Raw genomic sequence first — 13,766 nt, 5'->3', positions numbered from 1 at the left:
CCAAATCCATTGGCCACTCGACAAGCTACAAAAGCCAAAAGCCTATTGAATAATTTTGATTTGATTTCTTGACTGTATTTTTTTTTCGTCTCCATCCATTTCCTTTTTTGGCCCGCTTTAATCACTTAGTTACTTGATTTTCCACTTTATGACGGATTATGTGCAAATGTTTGTCGACCAAAAAATAAAAAAAATCGAAAAAATAAATCTATTGTAAAGTTTATGCGGATTGGTATTTCTTCTATCGGTCTCGGTGTGGAGCTTATAGACCATTAATCATTTTGGATTCGCCCATTGTGACTGACTGACTGACTGACTGAAGCTTGGTTCTTTCAAATTTATGTCTTTATTATGTGATAGCGAAAAATGTCGAGATTTTTATGGCACATTAAAAGGTAAAAATCGTAAAGATTTCGATGTGTGCTTGGGATTGGATAAGCAATGGGTTTAATTTAATTGTATTTGAAATAAAGGGAGTGTGGAGCAAAAAAATTTAGAATAAACCCTATTTAAGCTTATATAAATAGTAGAAAACAACTAGATACTAATTTATGTTAGATGTCACACATCTATAGATTGGTAATTATCAATATATTTCACATCAAAATATTAATAAAATAAGAAGTTTTTATTTTCAAAATTGATATTTTGAATCGAAGATAGGGTTTTAGTGATTAGAGATATTATCGAAAAGGCTTTAAAATAATAAAATAATCAAAATAAAACCGAGTTTGAAATTTTTTAAATCCTAATAAATTTGCAACCTGAATAACTTTAAATTGTTATCCCATAAACAATAATTTTAAGATCCAAATGCAAACTCCTTAATCCAATAGAAATTTTTCAAGAAATATAAAAATGTGAAGTACATTTCGAAACAAATCCGATTCTTAAGCGCTCAATTAATTTGAAGTGTCATATTTTGTTATTTAAAATAGAGATGTCAAATTTATTAAAAGTGTGCTCTTCATTCACCAACAATACTGAGTAGCTTAGCCTTCTGATGCTACTTATATTTGTTAGAGAAAAAATAAACTGCTTTAATTCCCTGTAAGCTTCTTTTCGCACTGTCAACACTTTGAAAAGCATGCCACAGTTTTGTAGTATTGTAGCTGCTGCATTTGGAAGCTTTAATGTGTGTGGCTACAAAAGCTGATCACAGCTTCGTAGTAGACGGTTTGCATCCGGTAGCTGTTCCAGCTGAAGCTTAAACTTCAAAACACTCATCAAGCGATGCGTTGACCGTTTAGCTCTCAACAACTTCCGTTACGCTACAAAAGAATTTTGCGTTCATTTATTTTGTCGACGCTTTTGTATTATTCGAAGCTTTTCGAGATGCTTATCTATGCCAAACTCCCTCCCTCTCTCTTTCTGTCTCACACTGCTGCCTCTTTTCCCTCTTCCCATCCTTTGACGCTTTTGTTGTTGTCCGCAGTCGATCGCCTTTCATAATTGTCACACATTTTCAATAATGAGCTAAAGAGCAGTAGAGCGCGAGAGTGAATGCACTAGCAAGGAAGGGAGAGAGAGGTAACTGGTTCTCTCAGCAGCTCTTTGGGTCAAGTCTGTGTGTGTGTGTGTGTGTGATTTTTCTATCATTAGCGCATTTTAGTGCATCGCCATTCCCCAACTCCCCTTGTCTAATCACCACAACTTGCACATTTCACGGCGACTTCTTTTGATTTTCGTATTTAATATTTTTAATCGCATATTTGCTTTATCATTGCACTAATGAGAGCGACGGGAATGTTCCAATGTTGCACAGAATAACGGCGAGAGCGTGAGAGCGAATGCAAAATCGACCTTTGTCAACTTTCAAAAAAACAAAGGCAAAATTTGTAAACTAAATTGTTTATTTCAATTAATATATTTTATACTAAACATAACATACTATTTAATTTATTTTCGTTTTATCGCTGCGAGCTAATTTACCTATTTAAAAAAAAACGCAAACAAAACATAAACAAAAACAAAAGCAGCGTTCATTTTACCGGCTTTTTGTTTGCCGCAAATGAACGTCTGAGTATTGCTCTCGCGCTCTTGCTCTCTTTGGTGTTCACTACGAGAGCGGCGCTCTCCAGATCATGGAAGCACGTGCAACGCAACGCAAACAGCAACAGCTATGAGGGGGTCAAAACATGGTGCATTCTCACTCATTCAAATTGGCGCGCTATTGGGCTAAGTAAAACAACAACACTGACAAACCTGCAGTTAGGAATGCGCATTTATCGTGCTGTACACTGCAAGACGAACACGACACGACTACGAAGTCACTTGGCAAGGCAAGTCGTGTCTGAGTTCGGGTCACGAGCTCGTCGCTAGTTGAACGCAAGCATCCACATTGGAAGAGGCGATCATCGCAATGGGTCTTCAGTTCGATTTTAACACGCGAAGTGCGCGCGACGTACAATTTGATCATTTTCGGCTGCAGCGCATCGCGTCAATTGATGCGCATATTTTCGTATTGGAATAAAGTGATTCGAGTTGGAGGCAGCATAACGCATAAATTACAATTTTCACTGAATGTGCTCCTGCTCCCGTTTTGCTTACATTAACTAACGGCTCTCGGTGTGTCTAAAGTTATTTTTGGAGTTTTTCGTTTTTCTCGTTTTCGTTTTAACTTCGCTTTAAAGTTACGCGTCGAGTCGGGCGTCGGGTGCTGTGCGTTTTGCATTTGGATTTGCATTTGCCCCGCCCCGCAGGGGCTTCGCGAGGCATTCACAGTTATTTTTGCAGCCTCCCTCAGTTTCATTTCCGCCCAGCAAGTGCGAAATATTTATGTGTGCATGTAAAGCAGAAGTAAAATAATAAAAGGAAGAAAAAGAGAAAGAAATACACACTCGAAGCATATTTATTTTTGGCGCGACCCTTCGCCAATGTCCCCCGCGCTCAAGCGTTTTCGCTTTCGTTCTATGTGTCTTCCGCTCTCTTCGCACATGTGTTTCTAATAATGAAGTGTTTATTTTCGGTTCTCGAGTGAATTGTGTGCATTTTGTGTGTGTGTATTTTTTGTTGTTGGATTCTTTGGGTCTCTTATTCGCCAAGTGCAACTGCGGATTATCATTGTGGATGGGGAGAAGGGTAAGTGAAACAGTGTATTTTATGCCTTGATGCATCATTTCGATGTTGTACTTTTTATGTTTTGAACTTTATCCGCCCACGCTCTCTTTGTCTCTCTCTTGCACCCGCTGGCAATTGTGATTTATGCAGTTGCATATTCCAAGTATCGAGCACTTTTTACATTACTCTTTTGCGGCGTCGTGAAAAATGGCCAATTTAATGGCTGCAGTAGAACTATAATTTGTGAGATTCCCTTATTTAGATAAGGTGCTCCCTCTTTCTTATCTTCCCGGTGGATTTTAGCGTATCCCAAGACTTTGTATTTTCTTGAAATTTAAGTAAACCATGGTCATATAAATTGTGTTTGTAAATTAACAGTTCATTTAAAACAAGCACTGAAAATTACGGCAATGACTTCTCTTATTTACGGTTCATAAATATCAATTTCCATTGCGTTTAAATGATTTTATTTATACAAGAAACTCTCGTTGTAAAACAAGATTAGCAATCAACTGAATTACCTCTTGTTTTGTGTTCTTACATTTTTATTTAATTTCTTGTTTTTATCTATTTAAAATTTATTTTTATTATGTATATTTAATTTATATTTGTTATTTGTTTAATTAGTATAATATAATATTTATTTTCGTATCTATTTGTTTATTAGAATTATTTATTTTGTGTATTTATAATTTAATCTTTCTTTATTTTATATATGGAAAAACTCTTAAATAAAATAGCTTTACTTTTAGCTATTGCATGCAAGATTAAATACGTGACAAAGAAACATAATTTACATTTGAATTGTGTCTAGAATGTTTTCTTCTCATTGTGTTCAAAACTATCATACTTTAAAAACTTTTGCGAAGCAATAATTTTGTGTCTTTATTTTGGGGTTCTTATCCTTGTTGTCGCTTTTGGCTTTTGGCTTTTCAAATGCTTTTCCCAGGCACTTTAACTTGATCTTTTTCTTATGAAAGTTATCTATTTGGAAGTCAAGTGAGGCATTTCGTGTTATTTCATATTTTGTTTTCAGTAATTTTTCTTTTGTTATTAGAGAGAGAATGTCAACCTCAAAACAGAAACAGTTGGCCGTTGCTTGTTGCCCATTGCAAATGTTGCCTGCGTTGCCAAGTTGCCGGAATAGCAAAAATCCGCCTTGAGGCAAAACTTTTAAACAAAAACTCACAAATCATATTGCATACCAAGCAAACAGCAACAATCCCACCAACAATAACAATAACAATAACAATAACAAAACAGGGCGTTCATCTCCCAAGTTCTGCTCTTCCTCTTCATGTTTTCTATGCCACCCTCTGTGGCAGGCTCCCAACTATTTGCACACATAAATCTGACTTATGACGCCCCCTCAGTGGAGGCCTTTTGATGGGCAGCAGCACGTACTATATTGTATGTTATGGGGGGTACTCTACCGATAATACTAGGACTGGGACTTGACAGGTCACAACAGTTAGTGTTGATGATGTGATGTGTCTCTCTTTCTCTCACTCTTTTTTTTTTTTTCTCTCTCTCTCTCTCTCTGGGCTATCTCTTCATCTGTTTCGCAGTGCCAACTGCCAAAAGGCTTTAAAATGAAAAATGCTAATAACTGCAACAAATCACACACATACATACACGGTACACTTGTCGACGTAAACTGAAGAACGTAAACTCGTTCATAAAAATCATATATGGCCCCAAGACAACAACAAACAAACAAAAAAACTGAGCAATTTTCCCTTAAGCAGTCGCCAAAGTCGCGTCTAATGTTGAATACAATTGCCGCAGTTTCATTGTTATTTTTATACTCGCTACCAATAGGGTAGAAGGGTATTATAACTTTGTGCCGACAGGAAATGTATGTAACAGTTAGAAGGAAGCATCTCCGACCCTATAAAGTATATATATTCTTGATCAGCGTCAATAGCCGAGACGATCTAGCCATGTCCGTCTGTGTGTCTGTCCGTCTGTCCGTATGAACACCTAGATCTCAGAGATTACGAGAGATAGAGCTAAATTTTTTTTTTTGACAGCATTTGTTATGTTTGCACGCAGATCAAATTTACTTTAAATGTTTGCCACGCCTACTTCCATCCCCGCAAATCAAAAAAATCAAATAACAAGCATAATTTTAAAGCTAGAGTTGCAAATTTTGGTATATACAATAATAACTATAGTAGTTATGATTGCTGAATCAGATAAAAATTGTGGAAGTTATTAAAGAAATACTTTTGTATGGGCAAAAAGGCCTACTTACTAGGGGTCTTAGTTGCTTTGGCCGACAATCTGGTACATTGTGCCGTCTATGGTATATTTTGAATGCGGTACTATATCAATATACCAAATATAACATTTGGTATATTTTTAGTATTTTTATAATAAATTTGGTATATTTTGAGAATAATACCGCGAAATATATTGCTTTTATTCAAAATGGGTAGCGGGTATCTCATAGTCGAGCACACTCGACTGTAGCTTTCTTACTTGTTTTTAGTATTACGATGCAAATTATGTGCGTATGTTGACTTGGTTATGTTTATTGACATTTTATGTTGCATTTTATAAAGAAATCAACTAGAATTCGACTGTTGAAACATTAAAGGCTAAAGGCATGCTGATTTGTAATTTATTGAATTATTTTTAAACTGCTTTCAAAAAGCTGAAGGCGTGCTGATTAAATTAAATTATAAACATTAAATCTTTTAAGTAATTTAAACTGCATTTAAAAGTCAACAAATATGAATTATATGTTTTACATTTTAGCCTCAACTGCAAGAAAATTTCTCTGAAAACTATCAGCTATTGAAATTAATGTTTTGTATGCAAGCCAGTGTTGTACAATATATTTAAATATCAACACTTTATATGGTACATTAGCCATAGTAAAAATTATGATGAGATTTTCAGATTATAATTCAATAATAGTGAAATAGTTTCAAAGGTCTGTTAAGATCTAACAAATTATTCTTTCAGAATATGCTTTGATTTCAATTAGACTTTAGAAATGATTACATCTATTATCCCAAAACAAAGGCAAAAGGTCAACTGTAGCTGATGCAGTCTAGCTCAAATAACAAACCAAAGCCTGTCACAAAGTAAGGAGTGTTTTCTCAAGATGATGATCGCTTTGGAACACAGTCTTCTTCTTCTCTTGCGATTGAATAATTTACAATTTTTGTGTGGTGCCCAATCGTGTTTGGTTTGTTTGTCTATACACTTTAACTTGCCAACTGTGTACAATGAGTGTAATGCGACGCTTGAGACTTTATTTCAAGTGAAACTCTTAAACGTTTTCCAGGCAATTTAAATAGGGCTATTCACCAAGTTGCAGAGTAGATGCTGTGGATGCTGTGGTTATGGTGTGTTGTCGCTGGATTAACTGCAATTGACAGGCGAAATAATACGAGAGAAAAATTGCCCAAAACAAGCTAAGGAAGGAAAGGGAAGTTAACGGTGTTGGTCTCCATGGGAGAAAGATGATGATGAAGATGCGCGCGCGAGAAAAACGTGACGTACCCAGGCCAGTTTGGAGGCATTTTCCGATTTGTTGTTTTGGTCGGAGTTGAAAAGTAACAACAACAACAATTGCAACTGCAACAATTGACAGTGAGAAATTTGCCTTGTATCCAACTGTGGCGCAAAAGTTTTTGGGAATGCATTCCAAATGTCAAACAACTGCAAATTGAGGGCGACAAGTAATATATTGTATTATCGATGGGTTTACAATACTGTCAGTTTGCTATTTTTGACATTAATGATAGTCGAGCCAAAAAGTTCTTCTTTGTGCGCAACTTTGACAGGCCAAAGTGAGATGAGCCAAGTGCGAAATAGAGATGAGTGCGTGTGAAAAAAATGCGTTTGAGAGCAATAAAAATAGGTAACGAAAAATATGAAATTATAGAGCGATTTTTCTGGAATTTAATTTCAGATGAATAACAAAAAATTTATAAGCGAAACGTACTTTTCTGGTATAGAGACTTCAAGAATCTTTTTGCGATATTTTTCTTATCAATTCGCAACATTTCTAAAAAGTCTACGACCTTTGACAAGACAGATAAGCTAAGTGCAAATAAAGATTATTTCAAAATAGCACATTGAAACTAAGTTTGGGAATTATTTCATATACAAAATTGAAGTACAACAAAAATATCTGAGGAAGGCAAGACGCCAATTAATAAGGCTTCCAAGAAACTTTTCTATTATCTCTATGATTTATTCAGAATATTTTAAATACCCCTACAATCAGTTTCTTTATGTAAGTTCAATCCTTATTCTCTTCACTAATTATTGCCTCACGTGGCCATCGCTATGACAAGCTGTCTCAACTCTGCTCGGCACAGTTGTATCTTCAAGTAACTCTCCCACTCGGCTGTTGCCACTGTCGCCCTGGCATTTCGCTAAATTTTTATTTGTTCCCACAGTTTGTCGCTTGGCATAAATACGTCGTTAGTCGAAGTCGAACTCGTATTCGTCGTCGTCGTCGTCGTCGTAGTCTCAGATACAGATACAAAGCTACAGCTTCAGCTCCACTTGAACTGCGAGTGAGGAAAAAGTTGCAGGAAGCCGCCGCAAAAAAAAAAGTTGAACTAGACAACGACAAGAGGAACAACAGCAGCAACAACAACAACAACAACAACAACGACAGCAAAGTAGAACCTTTCGAAGTCATCGCAGTCATCCTAATAGTAATAGTAGTTACTGCCATACAAGCTCGTTTAATGTTCTTGGAGGCGGCAAAGAATGAGAACAGATAGTAGGAAGAAAACAAAAAAAAAAACAGTAAGACCGTGTATCTTCAACGTGAAGTGTCTGTGAAATGTTGCACAAGTGAAAACAACAAATGGGTCGCCTTGTCAGTCCACAGACTTACAGCAGGCAGTGTGTGGCACAGTTGACCCCACATGCCACACACTCTCTACACACCGCGTTGCATTCACGTTTCTTCTTCTGGGCTCTGTCGATTAGCCGGCAGTTCATGTCAATGTCTGTCGCTGCAAAACCTCTTTGCACTCTTCAATATCGCTCGCTCGCTCCACATGTAAAGTCCGTTGCACAATTGCTCATCACAGCATTGAAGCTGCTCTCGCTCTCGAAATGAGAAATTGTCGCCGATTGTCAGTTGTCAGGATGTGAGTTGCCCTCTTTCCCCTCCACTCTGCCGCCCCGTGCCCCTAAGTGCTTATAAATCAACTGTGCCTCATAACTCTGTTGCTGCTTTTTTTCTGCTCTGTGCAAATGTCGCAACGCTTAATGAAGTTCGTCGGGGGACACATTGGAGTCTTTGGGATGCCCCCGCGGCCACTTGGAGCACATTAAAGCATATGCACGATTCCAGATTGAACTGCCCTTAAAGAGGATGTTTGCATTTATTTATAAGCATAATTTTCAACTTTGCGTATTTTGTTTCGCGTTCATTTAGCAAAAGTTCCCCTTGAAAATGCCGCAGAAAAATTGTTTTCTTTTTTTTTTGCTGCAAAAATAAACACACAATTGGGGTGAGAGTTTTGAATAGGAGTTTTTGAAATGAATCTGGGGAGAAGAAGTACTAAAATAAATTGAGAGATTTATGTTAGACTCTAACGAATGTCGTTTAAATGAGCTGTTGCTTTAAGGATGCTTTATAGATGAAGTAATTTAATTTGCCTAATATTAATCTAGGCAATTTCTGTTAAATTTTGCCTTTCAATATAGACAAGCTGTGGATTAAAGTGAAAATTGACAAATATGTGTTTGGGATTCTACGCAAATTTTATAAATAAGAATCATAATAAGACTCAAAGCTCATTTTCTAAATTTTATTCGTAGTAATATAAAATACAGATTAAGATCGCACGCTTGCCATTTAAATATATTTTTGATAAACAAATGTAATGCACAATATTACTTCTATGTAATTTTGATATAAACAGAAAATTAAAAAATATCTTGAATGTCTGTAAATTATTTGTAATAAAATGTGAAATTATTTAACTTTATTAATTGCACAGATTACAGATGAATGATTTCACTTTTATATGATAAACAATTCACAATTTCCAAGAGAAGTCTGCCGAAGTCTTTGGTATATATTGCAAATGTTTCACTTTCATACTAAGTTTTATTCAAGATTTACATTTTCTTTTCGCAGTTTTCTTTTCCAAGTTCTTTTCCATACAAAACTGTTTAGAAGTTCTCTCTTTGAATTCTCCCACGATAAACAAATGCTGCGAGCGCTAAAACTAATTGTTTCATTCACATTCTCGGCAATAGTTTAACCAACTCGATGTTGGAGAATCGCATAAGTAGTTCTCGGTGTTGCATTCGTCAGGGTAAAGCTCATTTGGCTACCACTTAATTTGCACTAGGAGAAACTTCAATCTCAAGCTTTGGGCATTGCACGTTCTCGAGTTCTGTGCGCAGATTCGAAATCGTAACTTCAATAATCATATTAGACATACGGCAAAATGAAAATACCTGAAACGGGTTACAATTACTTAAGCACAGGTAGAAGGAAATTGTTGGAGGGGGAGGAAAAAGAGAGGTGGAGGCGTAGACGAAGGTGCTGATGCTGCTAGTTTGTCAACCAATTTGAAAAGCCGTTGGGCAAAGTATCGTGAGAATCTTTTTGCCAGCCACAAAAGAGGAATCAGCTCGCAAAAGGAGAGAAACAAAGCAACACCAAAAGCAACAACAACAAAAACAACAGCAGCTAAAACAGAAAACGCAAAGTCACGCGCAAGATTTCTGTTTTTTTTTTTGCCTTTTGGCCTGAAGCTGAGGTCGTTGTTGTGTAGTTGTTGCTTTGCTTTTGCTTGTCGATGCGGCCCAAAAATATGGCAAGAGTTAAGGCCAAGTTACAAGCACATAAAGAATGCATTTTGCACCAGGCAAACTTGTGTGTAGTGTGCGTTGCTCTTGCCCTCTTAGCGCGGGCGTGCAAATAAATCTTGGCCACAATTGCACTTTGTCTGCACTCACTCCGCTCAACGGCTTAAAAGGGGCCAAGGCTGCCAAATGTGCAATGCAAAGTGTTTTCTGCCCAATGCCAAACAGGAAGTCATTGCACGTGTCCTGCCATCTATGGATGGAGGATTCTTCTCCATCTCCATCTCCGTCTCCATCCTCAGCATTTCAGCCAATTTTCGCATAGTCTTCTCTAGGTTTTGTGTGTGAGAGCGCTTTAAAAACGCTAAATAGTTTCCATTGGAATGCGTTGCGATTGAACGAACACCGAACTATGCGCAGTTTATTCTCAAAGAGATTCCAGATATCGAGAAAGAGAGAAATACCAAATCAGGTTGCACTTGCGACGTTGACGTTCTCGTTCTCGTTGATCGTAATGATGATCGGTGGATCGCTTGGTTCCATGTAGCACAATTTATTTGTTGCCTTTTTCCGTGTTGTCCACATGTTGTGACTTTGTTTGGCATACATAATAACAAACAGCCAAGAACAAGAACATGACGAAGACGTTCTGAGAGATGTCGATAGATCACTGACTGATCATCAATTCACTGACTGTCTGTCTCTGTCTGTCTGGTCTGGTCTTAACGTTGCCTGCCCTCAGTTGGCCTGGCCTAATGATCGTCATGAGTTTTATTTTGTTTGGCATGTTTATCTGCATCTTTCATGTTCGCATGTAATTTACTTTAACAAACAACCAACTTTGTAACTCGCTGTCCTGCTGTACCGATCTTCATTGATCTGTGCTGATCTTTTGCTGTTTACATGCAATCGTATTTTTCCAACCTAATTAGCTTTTTGACTTGCTCGTTTCTTTTGCCATCGATGTCGCTCACATTGTTGGTGTTGTTGTTGTTGCTATTTGTGTTGCTGTCACTGGCTCTGATTTCATGTTGTGTTGTGCTTGTGCCTTTCGATTGTGAGTGATCTTCTTCACGTCGCAACAATCAGCGGCGCGTCAATTGTTCATGAGAAATAAAACGTGTCTGGCTTAAATGGAAATTCAAGTGGAATTAGTTGGCTAACGAGTCAGCAATTATCCAGACAGTAATTCAATTCGATTAGAGTTGAAGTGCCATCATTCATTTGCCGAGAAAGAACACAAAATGAAATATTACACTCCATGTTCATTCAAAATTTCTTAAGCACAAAATTGTTGAGTAATCCGTAATTCTAAACAACCATCTGTCTTATCAAATTTGTTTCTAAATTTGAAATGTATGCAAAATATTTGTTATATTATCAAAACTTGTGCTCAGTTTCTCAATCATTCACATTCATCTTATCTTCAAAAATAAAAAAAAAACTCGTTTTTGTACTCAACAAAAAAATGCACAATTTCCACATATCATAAAGAAAGATCTCTATCGGTATCTGAGGGCCCATTCAGCAGACAAAGACAAATTGCCACATTAAGCGATAGCCGATCTAAGGGAAATAACAACAATTAATTCAATTTGCATTTGTTTAAAATAAAACAAGCAGCCGCAGAGAAGAAAAATGAAATTTTTGCCATGCATATGCAAATTGAAAACCCAAACAAATTGTTGAATACAACAACAACATCAACAAGAAAGAGAGAGAGAGAGAGAGACGAATGAGGCCGGCGGGGACTATCAAAGCCATACAAAATAGTTGTCGGCATGCGATTTTATTGACCATTTCAGATTCAATTAGGGGTAATTTAATTTCAATAATAACTAGATATGTGGCCAACCCAACCAATACACACACACATCAGATACTCTGCTGGATAGATACATAGATACAATATTGTATCTCACTCGCCTCTGCCTCTTCCTCCTCCTTCTTCTCCTTCTTCATCTTCTACTGCTGCTGCTGTTGCTCTTGATGATAGCTCTGTGCCGCAAGCTTTTGGGCACATTTTCTGTGTGTTGCATGTTGGTTACAGTTATAGGCATGGAATATATAATGATATTGTTATTGTTGCCGCATTGTAGATGTGTAACTGGTTTTTCAGTCAGTCAGACAATCTTTTTTTTTTTTTGCCTCTACTGCTTTTTTATTTGGTCAAATGCTGATTTGAATTTTGCGTGCGGTAAATGCTTTAAAATTGCTATGCGTTGCACTTATTTAACTTGTTTTTCTTTATTGTGTCTGCACTTCGAGTGAGTCCATCTTGGCTAATGAATATGACTTGCAATTGTAAATACAAGTACAAAATGGATTCACACACACACACATGTTAGTTGTTGAATGGGCTTTGTCTTGATGAAAAGTGTGTTAGCTGTACAAACAATTTGTCGAATGTGATTTTGTAGAGCACAGCTATCATTATTGTGGCTATCACACTTTACAAAGTTGAGTTGCAAATGAAGCTACATAGCTACGGCTATAAAATTCTTTATAAAGTTGCTCAAGAAGTTACTCGATCAGAAACAAAGTACAAACATTTTTTTGCTAATATGTGAAAAAGTTATTTGTCTTTAAGTAGTAAGGAGGACTCTTTATAAATTGGCATACAGAGGAGGTATTTGATTAGAAACAAAGTACTCTTATATTTATTAAATAATATAAATAGATATTTAACATTACTATAAACTTGCTTAAAGAAGAACTATTTGATTAGAAACTCTTAGTACTCTTCAAAAGTTGCTTAAGAAGTTTTTTGAAGTACAATAATATTATATTACTATAATATATGAGATATTCTTTTAGTGATTAATAAGAAGGAAATCTCTAATAAAAAGTGCTTATACATATGCATAAAAAGGCCGCTTAATAGTAAAGAGCATTCTTTATAAAGCTGCTTAAAAATGTATTTAATTAGAAACAGATTATAAATTGTATTTTTATAGTAATTGTAATAAGCCTCTGAATGTTTGATTGAATGGAAAGTTTTTCATATACACATAACATACAAAATTATTTGATTTGAAGGGAAGTACAATTATATTTTTATAAATTTTTAAAACAGGTATTTAACCGTTGACGAAATAAAAAATAATTTGAATAATATTAGTTTAGTCAGTAAATTGTTTTTCTTGTTAAGATCCCTCATTCAATTTAGTTAATTATTCTATTAAATTCACTTGATATTCTCTTTAAGCTTTACCTTATAAAATTGTCATTAGACTTATTATACTTGGCCTAAAACAACTTTGTTGTGTACTGCTTAAAAGAAAGGTCGTAATAAATTAGCCTAAACAAAGTCTACCTTTGCTATCTACTCCTGTCATAATTATAGACCTTTCTAAGCAGGAAATCATAATAAATAAGAAATAAGACTGCAAAAGAAATTTGAATGCACATCCCTTGTCATAATTAAGTGCATTAAATATTTATAGCCTTCACTTCGTGTTGTTGTGTGTGCATTATAAATATGTTAAAATGTTTAGACATTTCACCGTAGTTAACTAACGCAGTTGAAATTCCAAAGCTGCTGTCTGCCCTTCGTCAGGTATGTTTTTTAATTCATGTGCTCAATTTCAGCTAATTTGTTCGTCACTTGACCACAACAAGAGACATGCCAAAACACATTTTTGTTGTTTGTCTTGATGTGGGACACAGACTGTGTAGAAGAGTGTGTCTGTATGCGTGTGTTTGTTCGTGTGCTACCTTTTGTTAGTCGCGTGTCCAGTATTTTTGGGGTTCGCATTTGAATGTCGACCCCGACACCTGCGAAAACAAAGAGAGAGATAGAGAGAGAAAGAAGCACGCAAATGAATTTCTGGCTTGTTTTGTTCAACACATTTTGTTTACTCTGTGGCCAGAGCTTGAATGCGTGCAACTTGCGGTTGAAG

General features: G+C 36.2%; 1 protein-coding gene across 1 annotated transcript in view; it reads left to right on the top strand.

Annotated features, from left to right (window-relative positions):
* Positions 1–2,447: 2,447 nt before the first annotated feature.
* Positions 2,448–13,766, top strand: part of LOC117563689 (neural-cadherin) — a 179,941-nt gene continuing 168,622 nt past the window's right edge. Inside the window, exon 1 of the mRNA XM_034242122.2 lies at positions 2,448–3,081. The gene's annotated coding sequence lies outside the window, so the exon portion shown is untranslated. The remainder of the gene's footprint in view (positions 3,082–13,766) is intronic.

Source organism: Drosophila albomicans, chromosome 2L (genome assembly GCF_009650485.2).
Source record: "Drosophila albomicans strain 15112-1751.03 chromosome 2L, ASM965048v2, whole genome shotgun sequence".
Taxonomy (NCBI): Eukaryota; Metazoa; Arthropoda; class Insecta; order Diptera; family Drosophilidae; genus Drosophila; species Drosophila albomicans.
The sequence above is the reverse complement of the archived record's forward strand: the minus strand, read 5'-3'. Positions and strand labels throughout refer to the sequence as shown.